The sequence below is a fragment of the Pteronotus mesoamericanus genome, unplaced genomic scaffold (genome assembly GCF_021234165.1).
Source record: "Pteronotus mesoamericanus isolate MK-2021 breed Mesoamerican mustached bat unplaced genomic scaffold, CSHL_Meso_final contig_25, whole genome shotgun sequence".
NCBI lineage: Eukaryota > Metazoa > Chordata > Mammalia > Chiroptera > Mormoopidae > Pteronotus > Pteronotus mesoamericanus.
This window is the reverse complement of record NW_026555105.1, coordinates 8,772,355-8,794,561: the sequence shown is the minus strand read 5'-3', so window position 1 is coordinate 8,794,561 and position 22,207 is coordinate 8,772,355. Positions and strand designations below refer to the sequence as shown.

At 35.7% G+C, this 22,207-nt stretch overlaps 1 protein-coding gene across 6 annotated transcripts in view; it reads left to right on the top strand.

The window, feature by feature from the left end:
- Positions 1-22,207, top strand: part of NCOA3 (nuclear receptor coactivator 3) — a 109,366-nt gene that overhangs the window by 38,113 nt on the left and 49,046 nt on the right. The window contains exon 1 of one of the 6 annotated variants that reach the window (XM_054573633.1): positions 19,853-19,893. The exons of the other annotated variants lie outside the window; for them this stretch is intronic. The gene's annotated coding sequence lies outside the window, so the exon portion shown is untranslated. Of the gene's footprint in view, positions 1-19,852; positions 19,894-22,207 lie in introns of those variants that run through there. 6 annotated transcript variants of the gene reach the window in all.

Below are 22,207 nucleotides of genomic sequence, written 5' to 3'. Positions count from 1 at the left end.
TTTAAAACTGTAAGCTATGATGTAAGGCAGTATGATTTAGAGATAAGAGTATTAGACAAGGTGGTCAGGGCCCTGCACTGATCCTTCGTCTGTTTTAGTGTGTGAACTTGGTCAGGTCGTTTTTGTGCTTCATTTTCCTCATCTGTAAAACAGGGTGGTTCCGTTTCCATGTGACCTTTCATGATTCCAGTCTATTGTTTTGTGTATTAAATTTGGATTATCTTCCAAAATGGAGGAGAATTGCAGTTCATACTAATCTAAAATGCTGAATCTTTCCAACTGATTTGCTGGATTTGGATGGAGATTTATTTTGATTCCTGAGGTAAGCTGAAAGTGATTTTGTGTTCTAGATGCATTTGTAACTAGTTTATTTTGAAAGGAGGGGAGAAAGTTTGAGTAGTACTGGTTATGTGGCAAATAACTAGCAGTTTTTAAAAGTGTTTTGCAACTCTACAGAGTTAGTAGAAATAGGAACTGAAAAATATCAAATAGAAATTGCTTTTGAGAATCTTGACCATAGCTTAATATAAATTCTAGGCTTTTTCAATGAGAAGGAAGGGTTCAAATGCAATATATTTTTCTTGGAAGTTTTCCTCAGCATATCTTATTGTATAGCACAGGCAGGCCTTAGCCTCAAAAGATGGTGCATATCTATGTTTCTTTTGTATTAGAAAAAAATTAATATTATGAGTTTTAAAAAATTTTATGATTTTTGAATATATGAGCAAAAATTGTGAAAGCTGTGATTTGGTAATGTATCTTTTCATACCCACTTCCATGTGTATATAAACACAGTTTTTTACTGGATCATTTATTACTTATTCTGCCATTGACATCTTTCTAAGTGCATAGAGATCTACTTCATTTAAAAAATGACAAATATGGATCTAGTGGAGTCTAATATTAAACCAGACCTGGTTTATATTGGTTGGTATATTGATTGGCTAGTAAAACAGTGTCACAAAGAACATCCTTTTACTTCCATTTTAACCTGTGTGTGGAAATATTTCTGTAGAACAAATTCATTAAGTTGAATTTCCAGGCCAGAGAGATATCATTAATGTTTGGACAGATATTTCAAAATTACCTTCTAAAAAGGTTTAAAAGTTTACGGTCCTGTTAACAGTGACACCTACTTTTATGTGCACTTTCATTGGATGATGATCTTACCATAGCTACCATTCACTGAGTTACCCACTTGTGTTAGGAACTGTGCCAGGTGCTTTAACTAGTAATTTGGTAAGATGATATTTTTGTCCCCATTTACAGTTGAAGAATTTGAAGGTTGGACAGATGAAATAACTTCCTTAAGGCCTCATAACTATTAAATGGCAACAGTGGGGGTTATATCCCTATCTCTGTGACTCCAAAACCTGTTTCTTTTATCCAAAAACAGTGTTTCTCATTTTGCTCAGGTTGAGAAAACTTTCACAGGTGTACATAGAAGTTCACAGTACATGTATTTTTCCTCAAAACCAGAGTATAGTCACATAATACATTACGTGTTAATAGTGCTTTTAGGTCATACACAGCCTAAATGGTATAGCTAGTGCACTTTATTAAAAAAAAACAAACATGTATGATATATAATTCCTGATCCTGGCTTTCGGTGTCTAATTCTAAGTGGTGTTGATTAGCTTGAGGAACCAATGACTACAACTGTAAATATATTGCCAGTTTATAAACCCAGCCTAGTTTGAGGAAGAGTAGATTCTATTTGTTTGCTAGGGTTGCCATAACAAAGTACCGCAGACTAGGTGGCTTAAACAACAGATTTATTTTCTCAGTTTTGGAGGCCAGAAGTACAAGAACAAGGGTTGATTGCTTCTTAGGCCTCTCTCCTTGGCTCGTTGGTGGCCATCTTCTTTCTGTGTCTCAAATGGTCTTCCCTCCTGTGTGTCTGTGTCCTAGTCTTTTCTTATAAAGACATCAGTCATACTAACTTAGGGCCCACTCTAATTACCTTTTTTTTTAACTTAATTATCCCTCTAAAGACCCAGTCTTCAAATACATTCACATTCTGAGGTGCTGGGATTAGGACTTCAACATGTGAATTTGGGGCGGGGGGCATGATTCAGTTCATAACATAGGCCATATTATTTTGGTCTTCCATATTTTAAGGATTTTGTAATCTTCGTAATGTGTAAGCACTTGATTTTAAGTGTTCGTTATACATTTGAAATGACTGGTTTAGCGTTATGAAATTACTAAATCCTTCCCTGGCTGGTGGTGGTCAGTGGATTGAGTGCTGACCTGTGAACTAAAGGATTGCTGGTTCGATTCCCAATTGGGGCACATGCCTGGGTTGTGGGCCAGGTGCCCCCCACCTCGCCCTGGTGGGGTATGCATGAGAGGCAGCCACACAGTGATGTTTCTGTCCCGTTTTCACCCTCCCTTCCCCTCTCTCTATAAATAAATAAAATCTTAAAAAAAAAAAAAGAAAACACTAAATCCTTCGTTAAATTTTCTGCTTTACTAAATGTAAACATTATTTAGCTAGTAATTATAATAACTAATTTTTATAATCAAATTGTTATTTTTATAATAAGCAAATTGGGGGTGGCAATTTAGAAGAAATAAAGTATATTTATTGTTAGAAAAGAAGCTAAGGTCAGTGATAAAAATACCTAGGCTCTCAGAATGAAACTCACTACCTGGACCTTTGCTTTCTAAGATTCTTCTATCATGAAGTAATATTAATATCCGTAGTTACCATTTATTGATCACTTGATACAGGTACCGAATTTGAGTATTTTAAGTTCTTTATGTAATTCTCATATAATTCTCACAACAGCCCTGTAAGGTATTTTTTATGTTCATTTTAGGATGAGGCCTTCAGTTGGATGGACTAGACTGTCTGTATCCAAAGTTTGTAATCTTGACTGTACTGTCTTCTCCTTTTCTACTTACTTGAAATTTGTCATTTTATAACAGATTTCTCTACCATATTATACATGATTTCATCTTTTCTGGTCAGGAGCCAGAGGTTTTCTCCTCTGTGTTGGGCAGAATTCCAAAAATCATTCCTGGAACAGAAAATTGAAGGCATTTGGTGTTTTATAGCATGACATTAAGTCATAAGTGTGTGTGTGTGTGTGTGTGTGTGTGTGTGTGTGTATGTTTTAAATTCCAGAAAACTGTAGTAGCTCTGTTGGCATCCTTTTTTCTTTTCTTTTTTTAAAAAAAATACTTATTTATTTTAGAGAGAGAGGTAGGGAGGGAGGAAGAGGGAAAGAAACATTGTTGTGCCAGAGATACACATCAGGTTGCCTCTCGCACACCCCCAACTGGCGACCTGGCCCGCAACCCAGCTAGGTGCCCCCAGCTGGGAATCAAACCCTGGTAACCTTAAGCTCAATCCACTGAACCACACCAGCCCAGGGCTGAGTTGGCATCTTTTAATTACTGGGTTGGTCAGAAAGTCCATTTAGTTTTTTCTGTAAAATAAAAGACATTTTTGTTTCACCAAAAACTTCATCGATTTGGATCTTCTGGGTATGTTGGCTATCTCCTGCTATTGACTTCTAGTGGGTGGAGGCCAGGGGTGCTGCCGAACATCTTCCAATGCGTAAGACAGCTCACAGCAAAGAATTATTGGGCCAAATTGTCACTAGTACCAAGAAGCTTCGCAAACCACTTTTGACACATTCAGTTAGCCACAGCACCTTCTCCATACACTATGCAAATCGTTTTTTGACATATCAGTTGTGTTTTTGTCTTTCTTGAAATAAAACATAATACGCCAAAAATGTTGCATATCTTATTCCATCTTCCATATTAAAATGGCTGCACAGAAATTCACCAGTTTTGATTTTTTTCTAAAAAATGCATGCTAATGTGTTTTTTTAAATGCATGCTGATGTGACAGCTGTCACTACATAATCTAACAAATTGTTTTGAATGAAGTTAAACACAACTAAGCACTACTAGAGCCATTGTATGGAAAAAACAGTGAACTTTTTGGTTAACCCAATATATTTTAACTTCTTTGAGTCCAGAAGATTTTATATTAATGCTACAAATTTTTTGATCTCATACTTATTTTTATAGTGTTTCACTTTATTTTCTTTTGCTTTTGTAGCCAAAAAGATTATATGTCTAATAATAGAATATCATCTTCAGAGAAGTTTTAAAATATTATGGGATTTTATGTAAAACTTTCTTATATAAAGGTATACTTCAGAGGTATTGCAAGTTTGGTTCCAGACCACCGTAATAAAGCAAATTGTAATCTTTTTGCTGGTAGAGAATCTTGCCTTCAATTTGTAAAAAATCCAGCATTTGTGAAATCTAATAAAGCAAAATGCAATCAAACAGGGTCTGTATTGGTAGGCAGCTTTAAAATATTTTCACCTCTTTTTGGGGAATAATTCTCTCCTTTAAGGTCTCTGAGCATGTTATACATGTTCACCTGTATGAACCTTTCCTCTCCTCATTTAATCTATGACAGTTTTGTGTGGCTGCTATGAGCTCTTAGGCAGTGGTTAAAACAATACAGAGCCTTGTACTCTTTTTTCAAGAGGGAGAAGAACAAGAAGCAGTTACCAGGTGGTAAGCACAACAGGGATGTTCAAAGGTGTTACTTGTCCAACTTATTGGAAGAGTATTACCTAAGTTGGGGATGGGAGGGTGGGTTTAAGGAAAAATTTGAAGTTTTTGGGGAATCTTTCAGGAGGAGTGTTATAAGGTATAAATTGGTGGTGAATGGTGGGTCAATAGAATATCATTCTGACTGAGAGTAGCTTGGGTGAAAGACTTGAGCAATTAGGGTGTCCTCTTGGAAATGTAAGTTACTTAGTGTGGCTGGACCCATAGATACAAGGAGAGGTCTTAAGAAATGAGCCAAGAAGAAAATTTGAACTTTATAGGCATGGAAGAGTGTAAGTAGGGGTATGGAAAGAGTGCCCTGCATCACTGAGCATTAAGTGGAGAATAAAGGCAGACTTTTGGAGTAATCCAGGGAAAAAGTACCCACCCCCCGCCCCGAGCTACTAAAGGATCATTGTAATGGGGTTAGAAAGAAATGGTCAGACTTGAGAGAGATTAAAAACGAATGATACCATGGGATGACAGGGGTGCAGATCATAAATTGTTAAGAGCATCTTATGTCTCCAGGTTTCGAGTTTACTTATTACACAGATTATAGTAGGCATTTAGTAATTTTGTTGAATGAATAAATGGATAGAATAGGTAATTTTGCTCATGATCAGAGTCTATAAGTGTAACCTGCTTTTTTTTCTCAGTTCTACATTTTTTTAGACACCCGGGTGTTGCCCTGATGTGAATGTGGTGGTGGAATTTTCACATAAGTCTATATAGAAAGCTGTTTAAAGACAAATTGTCAAGTTATTTCCCCCTAAGCTACTAAAGCATACTGTAAGCCACTGTCGCATACGTGGCAGACCTCCTGATAGAATTCAGGTCTCCTCAGTTCAGGTGTTCTTTGTGGTGTCTCATGGGGTACGTTTTCTTGTGGCCACATAATGCTTAATTGAATCATATTAAAATTTCATTCACGTCCTTTTGAAAGCTATATTGGTATGTTTATTCTAAAGGTAATAAATTTAACTTAACCTCATTAGTATATATTGAGAAATGGGATTAATTTGACAAAATTAGTTTTGACTTATAAAAAAATCATGGATTAGATTGAGAATCTCAGTAAGAAAGCAGGAAGGATGAGAAGGAAGGATGGAAGTGTTTTTCAAGTTGGAGTATGTGAAATGTTTTAACAGGATTTGTTCTAGTCCGCTGCTACTCAGAAGTATAGTCTGTATTCTTACAGTATTTGTATCATCTGGGCCACTTTAAAAGTGTAAATTCATGGGTAGCCAGGTCTACTGAGTGGGGCCTAGGAATTTAACAACTACCCCTCTCCCTCAGGTGATTCTACTCCCTAAAGTTTGAGAAGCACTGTTCAAAACTAGACAGACAGGGAGGATTGACTCAATCCATTTTAGAAGTATAATTAACTGTTGTGTTTCGGAACATATGTCCTAGGGCAGCTCTAAAAAGTCAGGTTTCCTCTACAGTAGTGGTTATCAAACGTTGGAACACACCAGGATCACCTGGATGCCTAAATCAGATTGCTAGGCCCTACCTTTAGAGTTTGATAGTGGCATAGGGTTCAAGAATTTACATTTCTAAGTTCTTTGGTGTTGGTGATGCTGATGCTCCTGGTCTAGGGACTACAGTTGGATAACCACTGTTCTGTGACAAATAGAGTGACAATGGAAGTACAAGGAGCATGAAGTAGAGATGTGGGAGTTCTGATTCTGGCAGGGTCTGGCCAGCTAATGGCTCTCTAGACCCAAGATTTCTTATGAAAAAATAGAGGATGAGACTATACTTCTAATATCCCTTGGTTAGAATTGGAAAAGCTTAGTTTTAGGTAGTTGTTGGCTACCTATTTTCTACCTAGTGCTCCTCCTCCCCTCAAAATTGCAAAATGGTTGCTATTGGGTAATTTTAGAATTTAAATTTATGCAGTTACAGTGATCTGTACAATTAAAATTTAGAGAAAGGATAGCACAAAAAGCATGAACTTGGAATTCAGGCCTTTTTTGAGTTCTAATTAATCCCTGTTCCATCATCCATTGTGAGATCTTGAACATTATTCTAACCTACCTAAACATTAGTATTCTTATCCACAGACAATAAAACACTGTGCACTCCAGGATTCTAGTAAATGTTCTTTCTCTTTATGGAAAGATCTAGTTTAAAATAGTTAAACAATTTGTTGCCCTAGGTTGAAATGGTGAATAAAAATAATTGGAGTGACAAAAAGGGTAAATTCCAAATGTTCTTTGGGATTAAATTGTTTACAAAATACAGTCTTTCATCTAATAAAGGTCATTTAATATGTGGTGCTACCCAGATTTTCAAGCTTCATTTATTTATTTTTAAAGAGAGGGAAAGGGAGGGAGAGAAACATCAATCGGTTGCCTCGTGCGTGCCCCCAGCTGGGGACCTGGCTGGCAAGCCAGCCATATACCCTGACCAGGAATCGAACCTATGACCTTTTGGTTTTCAGGACAATGCCCAATCCACCGAGCCACAACGGTCAGGGCTGGATTTTCTTAATGTAGGTTCCAATCTAAGGTGTTTACCTTTCTGGGCAAGTAATGTGTCCCACTTTGTTTTTTGTTTTTTTTGTTTTTGTGTTTTTGATGAATGTAAACTGTAAGATGATATCTAACAAAATAATTCTAGTTAAAAATGATTTAAACTTTTTGGTAAATAATGTGGCTGCTGAAAAGATTTTAGGCAGATTACATTAGGTATCACAAAAACTTTATTACAAGGACAAACAAATATTAGGTGATTTGAAAGCATGTAAATTCAATTTGGGCTATTTTTGGTTAGGGGATATGGTAGATACTGAGAAATTGCACCTGTTTAGTATCAATGATTTGAGGTTGTCTTTATTTTTGAATATTGGATTGTTGCTTTTCCTTGGTTATGTTTAATAATAAATAGGATTATGATTAGGAAGTTGTACAGAAATGATTTTTAATGACTTTCCTCCCTATCTAAAGTGTTAATATAGGACTTACAGAATCAAGTATTTGCTGGGCTTTTGCCTGAGTGGGTCTAATTAATGATTCTAATATAGCTAAGTAGCAGATTGGCTTAAATCTTGCTAAAATACTTTTTGTTATATTAGGAATTCTCACTTACCTCAGATGGAATCTTAGCGTACTTGAGGGTGTGCTTCATCAGCGTGGACAAGTTATAGCTTCTGGAGTCTTTTCCTCAGCTGTAAAATAAGATATTTTTTTGATAAGTTAATGCATATTATTACTGTAATTAATAATTTTATAGTACTATAAAATACTAAGTGTTATTGCTATATTTTTCGCTTGTACTCTACAAGTCTCTTGGTGATGGAAATTTTAAATCCTAATAAGAGATTTATTAGTGTCTTGCTTTTGAAAACTTAAATGTACTTTCCCACTATAGTACTTGAAAGAACTGCCTATGTGCAAACTTTTATATTCCCCAAGGCTTGTGGTTTCCTGTTTATGCATGTGTCTGAAAAGATATCCATGTAATAAACAGCAGTACCTTAAGCACTCATTTGGTACTTACAGGCTTTGTCATTATGAGGAATTGTCAAAGTTAGTATTGCTTTCTTTCAGTGCAAACCCACCTAGCTACTTTGGGTTTCTCAGTGGGAGTGGTGTAAAATATTTTCTTTCCTGATTCATTTTAGCTACATGTTTGTGCTTTTTGGATTTAATCCAAAAATATAAATATACTTAGTAATTTTACAAGTTAAGTTTCTTCGTGGTAAGATAGCTGCAAGATGTATTGTGTGAATCATTGACAGTCCTAATTCTGTTTTGGTAATATCTGAAGTTTGTATTTTTCCATACTTAACAGTCCTCAAAACAAGTTTATCGAAGAGATTTTCATTGGAAGATAAGATTCATTTCCTTGACAAGACAAAAACTGTTATTACAGTGTATTCAGCTTGGTACATAATAGGTATTTGGTGTTTTTGAATTGGTGGAAAAAAATCTTTAAAATACTTTCTTTTTTATGCAGATGGTATTGTAGAGACTTAGGATAGGTATGTGAGAATTTTAAAGAAAAACCTTTCACACTGATTTAAATGTAAATTTATCATTGAGAAACCAGCATGTTTGGATTAATGACCCAGAGATTGCATTAAGTTTGCAATGAAGAATTTCCATGTTACTTTTTTTTTTTTTTTGAGAGCTTTGAGTGGCGTTATAGAAGTGAGCATATGGTATAGAAATTCTGCATCCTTATTTTAAGTTTTATACAACTCGGTTATAAAAGAACATATTATAAAACTTGACTAATTTGTGTTATTCACTTGATAAAGTAGTATATTTTCAATTATCATGACGTAAAAAATTTCTGTATGTGTCCTGACCAGGGATCGAACTGGCAATCTTGGTGTATTGAGACAGTGCTCTAACCGACTGAGCTACCTGTCCAGACCCTCCTTGATTTGTCTTGATTTTTTTTTTTCTTTTAAATTGGCAAATGAGGGAGTGTGTAGGTAGAAGAGCGTATGGGGGGATATATAGTGATAGAAGAAGACATGACTTGGGGTAATGAACACACAATACAACATACAGATGATGTATTACAGAATTGTACACCTGAAACATATATAATTTTATTAGCCAGTGTCACCTTAATACATTCAATAAAGAAAAAAAATTTGGCAGGTGTGGGCCAGGAATTGGGCTTGGGATATAATTTAGGTAAGGAGTTAGGATTTTGTCTTTCAAATGTAAACTAAGGTTTAGGAATGTTTATATATAAATAAATTATGACATTGTCTCATCACTTTTATTTTGTGGTTAAAAGAACAAAACAAGCTAATTTTGGAAAATTTGGGGGCAATTTCAAAGTAGGAAAAGGCACTAGTAACCTTGGGGATTAAAAATTTGATACATTTCTTAAATTTTCCTTCTCTCTCCTGTGTGTGTATTTTCTAGATTTTTCTGCATTTTGTCTTTATGTAATCTGTTTTATGCATTTTGTGTAGAACTTGTAATAATATTTTAAAGGCTACTTCTATTTTATAATTGTTAAAAGTAATGCTGATATCAGCATTTGTTACCACAAGTTTGTCTGCTTTTCTAATTCCTTTTAATATACTCTTGGAAGTAGAATTTGGATCAAAGATTTTTAAGACTCTTAACCTAATTATTTTTCCTAATCTGTTGTTTTTATATTAAGAAGTATAATGTTTTGTAGAGCTTACTTTTTTTTAGTGGCATCTTTTTTAAATTTAATTTTTATTTAGAAGAACTGATAACAAAGTTATTTGTAATTTAACCTTTTGAAAAAGTACAGTAACAGACATTCCCTCAATTTAATTGCTCATCAGAGTTGTATTTACCTTTCCCTATTTTCCTCCAAGTATAGGCAGATTTATGTTCTCACATAGTGATGTTAATGTTGCTTGCAAGTTGTTTTTCTCAGATGTTTCATAGACATCTTTTTAGGTGATTATGTATGCAGATCTATTGCATTATTTTCCGTGGTTATATTATATGCCATTTTTGGATGTTCTTTATTTAACTATTTATCCATTGATTCAACAAATATTTACTGAGTACCTGTCATGTGCTAGTTACTGAATATCAACAAACAGAACATACTAGGAGCTCTCACCTTAAGAAACTTGCATAGTTAGTTTTATTATCCCATTGATGCTCATTTGTTGTTTCCTTCTTTTTTTTTGCTCTTTTATAGGATGTTATATTGAATATCCTTATATGTATGTTTTATATCTTGACGTACTTGTGCTGTATTTCCTAGACATGGGCTTGTTGAGCCTAAAGGATACATGCTTAAATTGCCCCCCCCCCCCCCCCCCCCCAAACTGGTACCATTTCTTTCATTGTTTTTATTTTACATTTTCCTGTAAGAGTTGTGCATGTTTTCATGTGTTTATTGGCCATTTGTACTATTGGGAACTGCATATTTTGATTCTTTGCTCATTTTTCCTCTTATGTTGTCTTTTTCTTATTAATTTGTGAGATCACCTGTGTATTTTGAGTTTTTATTCTTTATCTGTTTATACACTGCAGATGTTTTCTCTCAGTCTGTTATTTACCTTTTAAGTTATTATAATTTTAAAAGATTTTATTTATTTTTAAAGAGAGGGGAAGGGAGGGAGAAAGAGAGAAAACATCAGTTGTCCCCCCACCAGGGTCCTGGCTGCAACCCAGGCATGTGCCCTGACTGGGAATTGAACTGACAACTCCTTGGGTCTCAGGCTGGCACTCAATCCCCTAAGTCACACCAACCAGGGCTAAGTTGCTTTTTATTTCTCCTTAATTTGGGACTTAACAGAAAAGTTGCAAGACTAATATAAAGAATTCTTCACTCATCCTTCAAATGTTAACATTTTACTGCATTTGCTTTTTTCTAGCATTTAAAAAATATTTATTTTTTCTGAAACATTTCAAAGTTGCAGATGTGATGCCTTTTTTACTGCTAAATACTTTAGTATATATTTTCTCAGAACAAGAGATTCTTTTACATTATCACACTACAATGATTAAATCAGGACATTAATATTGATACAGCAGTTATCCCAATAATGCCCCCTAAAGGGAAGGAAAGTCCAAGATTGAATGCATTCAATTGTTATCTGTTTAGTCATCTCCAATCTGAGACAATTTCTGATCTTTTTCCATTGCATGACATTGATACTTCTGTGGACTACAGATCAGTTATTTTATGGAAGTCCCTCAATTTGCGCTAGTGTGGTATATCCCCATGTTTAGACTTGGATTCTCCACTTTTTGGGGAGAAATACCATAGAAGTGGTGTGTTCTTCTGAGGCCATCCAACCAGGAGGCACATGTCTCTGACTGAGTCTCATTATTGGTGATGCTAACTAACCTTGACCATTTAGTTGAGATGTCATCTGCTACTTTCTCCATTTTAAGGTTTTTTTTGTGGGGATATACTATAAAGTTTCCTGTGGGGTGTAGAGGTTTTCAATCTGTAATTAGGAATATATTCTCTTACTCATTAAACTTCTATCCACTAATCTTAGCTTCCATGGATGATTCTTACCTCCTGAATGAATTATTATGATTTTGCCAAGTGGTGACTTTCTAGTTCTATCATTCTTTCTATTTTTATTGGTTAGCTTTCTACTGTAAGAAAAAGCTTTCCTTTTGTATGTATGTTTTCATATTCATTGTTGATTAATGAATTTTTAGTTTAGTAAACTATAATACTTTACTATTATTTATGATCAAATTGTACCAGATTTGTCTAGTTCATGTTTAATTTTGATTTTTTTGGGGGGGTGTATGGAATCTACAAAAATATGCTAATTTTAAGTGTATTGATCTTTTTAGACTTCTGGATGTTGTGTTACATTCAGGGGAAGCCCTTTATTGCTTTAACTGACTCCCCACTATTGATCATCTTAAGTCCTGTGGTTTTCTAACCTTTGTTGCTTGCCTCGTGACCATTCCATTGCTTCTAAACACCACACTGGGGAGTGGCTGGGAATAGAGAACAAAGACGCAGAGAATCCCATGGTGAAATGGTTATTGTTCATAGCCAAAAACATAACCATTAAGTCACAATACTTGTAAAACAAAAAACTTTAACCCTCCAAAATGAAAATGAAAATCTTTAAGGGTAGTTAAACTTCTCCTTTTCAAGCAGTGTGCTAAGTGTATTTGATCTTTTCCTAAGGATTCAGAACATGAAGAGCATTATTATTATTATTATTATTATTATTATTATTATTATTTTTGGCTGTGGGTGACACCTCATACCTCCTGAATTAAACAGGATTATTTCTCTTTAGGTTGAAAGACACTAGAATGTAGACCACTTTAATTTAAGAGTTTTTCTGTTTGCTTTTTATTTTTTTCTATTTGCCTTTGCTGTTGTTTGCCAACTAGTTAACTGTACTTTCTTGCTGTTATCAATACTTGGCTTCTAATAGTGTTTCCTTCCTAATTTGCTGTGAGATTGGGAAGCCAGTTACACACAATTCTAATGAACTGGGAATAATGAGAACAAATAAACTCATGTGTGAGGCTTTGCGAGTCTCTCCATAGGTAGATGGACTGTATGTGTTTTGCACCATTTGTCAGACTTCTCCTCACAGTGTTGGTGGCAGCAAGGCTGTCAGTAATTCAGTCGTCATAACTGCCATTTGAGATACGCAGGGTAAGAGATAACTATCCTTATTTTATAGAGGAAGAAATGTGTGATGTTGGTTAGGAGAGTGGAATTTGAGCCTGCCATTTCCCTCCAAATCTATTGAATAAGCTTTATTTTTGTCAGTAATACCCTGCCACATCCATATCAAACTTAGAATAAGCTATGCTGTGTACTGGCGTCAAGTATTGTTCTTTTATTGACTTTATTAAAACTTAAATTTTAAAATGAAGCATATTACTTTTAAAGGCAGATGAGCACAAAATTTTCATGTTCCCATTGTTCTACAAAGTGGGTCCCAAGAGTAGAAGTGGGAAGAAGATTGAAACTGTTGGACTTGATATTAAAATAGATAAGGAAATTAACTAATTATAATTAATCAATGATCTGTTAGTGCTATCATATACAGTGCTGTCTGCTTGGAATCCTCTCTGCATGGTTGTTTCCTTTCAGCTCTCAGATTAAATGTTGCATCCTCAGAGAGCCCTTTCCTGAGCCAAAATTACTTTCCCCTTCTTACCATCCCTGTTTTCTATATCATATCACCCTATTTATTTCCATTATCACATTTATCACGTTCTGGAAATAACTTGTTCATCTTTTTGTTTTTTGTTAATATCCAATAAAATATAAGCTCTATAATTTTATCCTTTGTTCATCTTTAGGGTTTATTTTATCTCAAAGGTATCTGCCTGAGTACCTCCCTTTGCCATGCCCAGGTACTGGTTCTCTGAATTTAAGAACCTCTGTGATGGCCTGTGTCTTTGTTCCTAGAGAACCTGGAATATCAGTACTGTAGAATATGGTATAATTTCAGCAAACATTTGTGAAATGAATGGATGCTTTACACTGTTACTTTGTGCTAGGCACTGTAGTGACAACCTGTTAGGTTTTCACTTCAGAGATATGGTTGAGGCTTATAGGCTAATGTGCTTCTAAAATAGTAAGCATATGTATGACACAGTTACATTATTACTGATTAATAATATTTTATATAGTACTTTGTATTTTTTTAAACAGAATTTTTCAACTACGGGTTAGCCAAACAATCTAGTTTGATGCCATAGAAAATGTTTGACTCTTTATTTTGCTAAAGAGTAATTTTTTTTCTTTAAGAGTGAGATTCGTAAATTTATATCTATGAAGTACTCTGACAGAGCAAGGTGACATGCAGGCCAGAATTTTGTTTGCTTTTATTTTATAGTCAGTATTTCCTTTTAGGTTGTTTATTTGGCATGGAAGCTGCATTGGTACAGGAAGAAGACCAGGCAACTAGCTCCTGTGGCTCTAGTTTAGTTTGTCTTGTTTGTCAAGTGAGGAACACATTGGGTATTTGGATAAAACCAGGGGAGAGAATGATCTAGTTAGAGATGTAATGAATGCTTGCGCCTCCCATGCTCTGGTCCATGGCAAGAACCTAGCTAGCAGCTACTTATCTCTGTGATTTGTTCTGATTTATTTTTGGAATAATTCATGTGATGGAAAAAATATATAGAGGCTAGGAGAAATTGAGGAGGAACATTTTAATACTTCTGCCAGTGCCTTACAATGTGTCCTGGGGAGAAGGAATACGAATAACTAATTTAATTTTACCTTTGTCCATTTTTAGAGTTTGTCCCAACTCAAACCAGGTGAAATTTTGAATGTCTTCCTTTGCTATACCAATCACTTAACTCTCTAGATTTTGGGACTTCTCACAGTATTTTCTATTTGGTTGCCTTTTCCTAAAATGATTTTTTTCATTCAGCATGCATTTATTTTATAATTTTATTATTTATTTAATTTTTAAATATATTTTGATTATGCTATTACAGTTGTCCAATTTTTTCTCTGTCACTCCCCTTCACCTGGTAGCCCCATTCCCTCCAGCAGTATCCCCGGTCTTAGTTCGTGTCCATGGATCATGCATGTAAGCTCTGCCTACTCCATTACCTGTACTGTTCTTAACATCTCCCTGTTTGTACCTACCAATTTGCGCTTCTTAATCCCTGTACCTTTCCCCTGTTCTTCCCCTTTTCCCTCCCAGGTGATAACCCTCCAAATGATGTCTATATCTATGATTCTGTTTCTGTTCTGCTTGTTTGCTTAGTTTGTTATTTGGATTCTCTTATTGATAGTTGTGAATTTATTGCCATTTTAATATTCATTGTTTTAATCTCTTTTTTCTTACATAATTCCCTTTAGCATTTCATGTAATAATGGCTTGGTAATGATGAACTCCTTTAACTTTACCTTGTCTGGGAAGCACTTTACCTGCCCTTCAATTCTAACTGATAGGTTTGCTGGATGGAGTAATCTGGGTTGTAGGTCCTTGCTTTTCATCACTTTGAATACTTCTTGCCAGTCCCTTCTAGCCTGCAAAGTTTCTTTTGAGACATCAGCTGACAGTGTTACGGGAACTCCTTTGTAGGTAACTCTTTTCTTTTCCCTTGCTGCTTTTAAGATTCTCTATCTTTACCTTTGTCATTTTAATTATGATGTGTCTTACTGTGGTGCTCTTTGGGACTCTCTTTGTTTCTGGACTTGTATGTCTATTTCCTTCACCATATTAGGGAAGCTTTCTTTCATTATTTTTTTCAAGTAAGTTTTCAGTTTCTTGCTCTTCCTATTCTCCTTCTGGTACCCCTATGATTTGGATGTTGGTACATTTAAAGATGTCCCAGAGGTTCCCTAAGCCTGTCTTTGTTTTTTTGAATTCTTTTTTCTTCCTGGTGGTGTCTGATTGAATGCTTTTTCCTTCCTTGGATTCCAAAATGTTGATTCGATTCTCGGCTTCATCACTTCCACTGCTGGTTCCCTGTAGATTTTCCTTTATTTCACTTAATGGAACCTTCATTTCTGCCTGGGTCTTTTTTATGCTGTTGAAGTACCCAATGAGTTCCTGGAGCATCCTGATAACCAGCGTTTGGAACTGTGCATCTAATAGGTTGCTTATGTTCATTTCCTTTAGTTCTTTTTCTGGAGTTTTGCTCTGTTCTTTCATGTGGGCCATATTTCTTTGTCTTCCCAATTTGGCAGCCTTCCTGTGTTTGTTTCTGTGTATTGGGTAGAGCTGCTTTGACTCTCTCTTAGTAGTGTGGCCTCTTGTAGAAAAGTACATCTGTTAAGTGGTATGAGGGCGGAGCCTTAGGTATTGACCAGGGCGTCACAACCCGTGTCATTGCCCTGTTGCTCTGTGTAGGGGAGGGCTTGGAGAGGGGACAATGCTGCAGCCTGGCCTCTGGCGTTTTGCCCAGGAGGAAGCTGTACCGGCACTTGCCCTGATGCCGGTCACTTCCCTTTCTCCCTGTATGCCACTGGTGCCCTTCCAGCTGTTGCCCTGGTGCTGAATCCCAAAGGGCAGGGTGTCTCTGTGTGTCTAAAGTCCATTGTGAATCCTTTAAGAAGAGTCTCTTGAGGATCCCACAGTTTCTTCTGCCGTCCCAACTTCCATTGGTTTTTACAGTCAGAAGTTATGGGGCTCATCTTCCTGGCACTGGAACCCTGGGCTGGGTGGTTTGTTCTGGGGCCAGGGTCCCTTGCTCATGAGGTATCCCTCCCGATTTTTATCCACCCACATGTGGATGTGGGACTACCTGTTTCCAGGTCTGTGCTTTCCCATGCCACTCCTCTCTGCCCCTCCTACCTGACTGGATTAATGTGACTTCTTTAAGTCCTTGGTTGTTGGACTTCCACAAAGCTCGATTTTCTGACAGTTCTGATACTTGTTTTGTAGTCTACTTATATTTTTTTGCTATAGTTGTACATAGAGGCCAGGCATGTTTACCTACACCTCCCTCTTGACCGGAAATCTCTCATTCAACATCCTAAAATGATTTTTTAAAAAGCCCTTTAACTCTTGCTCATGTGTCTCAGTGAATTGAGCACTGGCCTGTGAACTGAAAGATTGCTGGTTTGATTCTCAGTCAGGGCGCATGCCTGGGTTGCAGGCCAGGTCCCCATTTGGGGACGTGCAAGAGGCAGCCAATTGATGTTTCTCTTGCACATCGATGTTTTCCTCTTTCCTTCCCTTCCCCCCTCTCTCTAGAAGTAATTTTAAAAAAATCTTTATTAAAAAAACCCTTTACATATTACAGAAAGCTATGTGCCCATTAAATAATAGCTCTTTCCTAACATTCATTAAAATGTAAAACCCTTTAAAAACATCAAGCAGTAGCAATTCGTTTGAACTTGAGCATCCAATATCCAGTTTTTTCACTGTTGAAGTTATTGAACCTTCAAACTTCAGTCACAATAAAAGGATGGGGGAGCACGAGGGAGGGACAAATTATATATTTATGTACAAAACAGAAATATAATGGCTTTGAACATGCTGACAATTTAGAAAGAAAGGCCAGGTTTTGCATTTTTTTATACAACCATTAAAAAAACACAAAGGTGCTTTGCTGATTCTGTATCTCTGTGGAATATCATGCTTTAAGAATATCTCCAATCTGGTAGGTAGAAAAAAAAATGAGGCACACAAAATCAATCTAATTTATTCAAGGTTACATATAGAAAATAATAAGGAGCATATAGATTTTATGATTCTACCTAATGTTTTACCCAGTTAGTTGAACTATAAACAGAATCTTACAGAGAATAGGCTAAGTAGTTAGTATGGTTTCCTAGCTCTACCTAGTAACTTCTCAGTTAAATATTGCTATTAGTTATTATTTAGGGAAAGGGTTTGTTTTAGTTACTGATAATGTATATTTTGATGATGTTTGTTTTTTGAGCACAGAGACATAATATTTATATTAATGATGGTGAGAGGAAAATTCAATTGAATTTCAGTACACAACTTTTACAAATATTTTGCAATGTAGGCTTTTGTGTTTTGGATTTCTACCTTCATGACCTTCAGGCCACTCTTGGTTTTAGCTGACAGAAATTTGAATCTCTGATTCTGTTTTCTTCAAGGGCCTGTATCTTCCTTTGTAGGCATTCTGCATAGCAAGCATAGGACGTACATATTGTGTTGAACACTAAGTTTACTTTACTGTCTGGTATTAGATGATTTGTATAGTATTAAGTAAAATGTTTTAATGTAGCAGTGAGGATATATCTTTGATATAATTTTGACATGAGTATTAAACTGACTAAAATTTCTGCCTTTAAATATTGAGGGGAAATACTTTAATCTTTACATGACTGCAATTCTGGGATCTTCCTGTTCTCCCCATCTGGTATAGCTGCCAGTGGAGATGGAAGTCTCTCTCAGTGTTAATAAATGCCATCACCCGTTCCCTTCCCCCAGCCTTTTGCTGGAGTCTCGTTTGCCTGCAGCTGCAATGGTAGGCATCTTTCAGGAAGTGACCTTGGCTTGTATTAATCAAATTCAGAACACACAAAAAAGCTTCTTGCTAACATGCTGACTTGATGTAAAATTTTATTGCATCCATTTTCTTTCAAAATGAGGCCATCTTGTAAAAGAAGATATACAGAAGACTTCTCTAATTTGATGTATTATATTAAAAAAGCTTCTGCAGGCCATTAAAAAAAACTCCTAGATTTTAAAAGTACAGACTTTTTATTGACAAATAATGTGTAAACTTAAATCATGAAAGTTTGGGAGTTTTTCTTTAACCAGAAATTTAATGCTGAATTTAAAAAATCCTATATCAGCATCAAGTTTTAAATTTACTGTCTTAGCTGACTTTAAATTGCTGTGGACACTTTATGAATTTATTTTGGGAACCTTTAGCAGTATATTTTAAGTCAGGCACTTTTGCATATTGCTTACCTTTGGGTGTTCAGACATAACTGTAGTGTCTTACTTTGCTGGTTTGGGTAAGAAAATGAATTTCCTACGTGCAGTAATTTTCTTAGGTAGTAGTAGTACCTGCAGCAGCTCTACACACAAGTTTAAATTTAAGCCAGTAAGCCTGCTAAAATTTGACCACTTATTATGTTAATGAGGAAAATTGCTCACTACAAGTTCACATATCTGCTTATTTAGAATTGAACAGATTATTTTGATATAGTAACTAATGCAGATATTTCACTTTTATCATGTAAAAAAACTGTTTTTTTTAATGTAGTATAGTTAAGGTGTACATAGAGTACCGACCTTCATTTTAATCTTATTCAATATTAAGTATAGAATGTTGAAAACAGTATTTAATGCATTAGTTTACTGATGTTTTGTGCATTTGGAAGAAATTAACATAAATGAATCAGAGAGCAGTTATGTCCATTTTCAAAGGGTTCACTCTGGAGTTTAATGTATAGGGGATCACTTCTGGGTACTGGTGTTTGGAGAGATCTAGGAAAAGAAAGCTTAAACCTTAGGAGCTGTATCTGCATTTTGGTAGACATGCAGTATGAAAAGGACAGACATGGTGTACATGTTTATATTAATGATTTAGAGAGGAGGTGGGGAATCTATGCAAATAAAAATTTGCGTGTAGGTAAATAATTAAATATCTTTATTTTTTTGAGTTGTTTTCAAAGCATTTACTGGAAATACAACCAACCATTACCTTTCAGCATATTGTAAATTATTCTTAGAATTACAGCCTCATGGAGATAAGTCTGTTGTTTTAACCTGTCTAAATTCACTCTGTCTTGATAACTAGCATTAATGGTAGGTTTGTTAGTTACAACAGGATAAATAAACTAATTTCAAGGAGAAAGATAATTGCTCAATTATTTCTCCCCTCAAATATGTGTATAATATAATGGTCTTAAATAAGATTGTCGCCTTGAACTTAAAATGTTCTTTACCTTCTGCTTCTCCTCTCCCACCCTCCACCCCACAATTAAAAAAAAAAAAAAGGAAAAAGGAAAAGCTGGACAAGAAAAGGAATATATATAATCCCGGTAGCCAATGAGTTAATGTTCATTTGCAGCCTGAGGGGTCAGCGTGCAGTCTCTGTTTCCTGATTGGCTGCTAAAAGGTGAAATTGAAACCACTGTAAACTTTTGACCCTGTAGCAATTCTTGTGGAACGCCTTCCACTGGTGGAGCCCAGAGCTTTGCTCACCTCCCCACCCAGGCTTCCCACCCCCTTTCCTGTATTTATTTTGTGTGATCGTGCAGCACTGCATGCAGTTTTTCCAAGAGAGGGGCGAGAGAGAAACTGAACAAGCACCGGCAAGCGGCTTGCTTGCATGCCTGTTTTAGTAACCATGTCATTACTAACTACAACTCAACCAAAGATGTTGGGCCTGTTAATAAACTGGTCGGCCAACTGGATTTTTTAGTTTTCTCCTTAATCTCAAGGTAATTTTAAAAATGCAAAATGGTTATATTTACTGCCATTGTTCATCAGTGGATAGTGTCGTTGTGTAAGCAAATTTCCTTAATATGTTGAGTCAAAAATAGCTTTCATTTTTCAGAAGCCGTTGTATATACCCCATTAATGTTTTCTATGTCTCATGTAATTTTTATACACCTGGCTTACGTTTTTACAAGAATTATTTTTCTTTGGCTTTGTCTTCTATTATAAAGAAATTCAAATGGCATTTGGATATGATAACTATGGAAAATAATTGCAGAAATTATCTGTACATTCAGATATTATCAGTAATTCTTTTTTTGTTGAGGTAAATGGTTTTGGATTTGTCTTGCATTCACATTTAAATTGTGCTTTATAGTAAATTTACCACAGCAGTCTTATGAAAAAGGCAGGGCAATTCTCTCATCTTTAATATTATTTTTGGATTCGGTGTCTTCAGTTTTTGGTTCTTGTATCCCTGGTGCCTGGTGCAGGGTAACACATAGGTGCTCAGCAAATGCTTACTGAATGAACCTAGTTTTCATTTTGGGAACTATAGTGGCTATTTATACCTGCTTCTTTCCCAGCTAATGACAAGAATCATATTTTGCTTTTAACTTCTGAGTGCCACTGCAGCGGCTGGCATTTAATAGGTACACAACGAAATTTAATTGAATTACATGTCTCACACAAGGTCACTTCAAGAAGGTGGACTTCCAAAACTGAGGTTTTCTGAAACTAAGACTTCTGTTTTTACTGCGTCATTTAAATTTTCAGGTTGATTTTACGTAGGACAAAACATTTATTATAATTTGTTAAATGACTGTGTAAAGTATTATAACTCAGCTTTGGTCTTTTATAGTATATACCGTAGTATAAGTGGTAATACATTTCAGTTTTTTGATTTTGTGCTGACTTTACTAGACATGCATATGTTGTAATTTGAAATAATTCCTACCCGCTTTGTCAAACAGAAACTTTCTCATTAGTGTATTACCAATGTCCTTACTGGACTACGTAATAGTACAAAAAAAAAAAATCTTTTTACTGAGTTAAGTTTATTCAGTTTCAAAAAAATGGTACCTTTCTGTATAATACTAAATTTTCATATGATTATTACCTTAATACTTGTTTTTCACTTTCAATATAGCTACAGATTGGTTGCAGTTGCATGTAAAATCAGTTGTTACTGTTTTGACAAAGGATATATTTAACTCAATAAATAATCTCAACTACAAAAGAATGTTAAATTTAATTTACACCGGTATTAAGTAAGCCTTAAGTAACTTGAAATTTACGTGGTGCCCAAACTTATCATGTAGTGCTTTGAAGATGAGCAGGCAACCACTGGCTTTTCCCAAAGATGATGATTTCTCATCTCTACGATTTTAGGGAATTGAGGGAAGGAGTCCCTAGGAACATCGACCATAGCAGCATGGAAAGAACAATGAGTTTAATATGACTAATAGTAGAGTCCTTGCCTCCTTCGGTGTTCAGCAGCAAAAGAAACACACGTTCATAATATCCAGTGGCCTCTTTTTGTTCGTGTGGTGTTTTCAAGCATTGGCATTATATAGTTTGGATTTTCCTCTGTTACCTTCCCTTCCTCAGTTTGAGTCTTCGTTTTGGCCCCGAGGCATATCTTCTCAGACTAGCTATTAACAAAACTCAGTTTGATTTCAATGCTGCCTCCACCGCCCACCCCCATTAGCTTTCTAGTGATGCAGGTTTTGATAATGTGTATTTCATCAGTAACCTTTTTGTTAATTATAGTGGAAAAATTAATGTCCCTGGCGCACCCCCCCCCCCCCCCCCCCCCCACATATCTAGTTATTTTGGGATGTGTCATTCAGTTTTTATGTCAGTGTGATTGACTAAAGTCCAAATAATGGGAAGTGGTAAGAATAAGCTTATTTTTGATAAAACTAAGAAATACAGTTTCAGGAAAGTCTTCTAGGGACTATTGCCTTTGCAGAATCCTGTATTCTAGACAAACTAACTGCAGTTTTCCTTACAGTTCCATACTTTACAGGATCATAGCACATGTACTTTTTAGACCATGTCTACCTCTTGCTGGTTCCTGGTACGCAAGCCAATCATTGAGCTATGATATGGGGACCTCTCTAGTCCAACTGCACATTTTTAGGAGTAGAGAATTTTGTAGATATTGTGTCTTTGAATCGCTGGGGGTAATGGGGTAAAAATTGGGTGGGCCGGCACTCCTTTAAGTAGGTCTCAGCAGCAGTACAATAATACTTGAGTATTAATGTAGGCTCTGTTTGCCCGCATTCCACACTAGGGAGCAGTACTTGTTTCCAG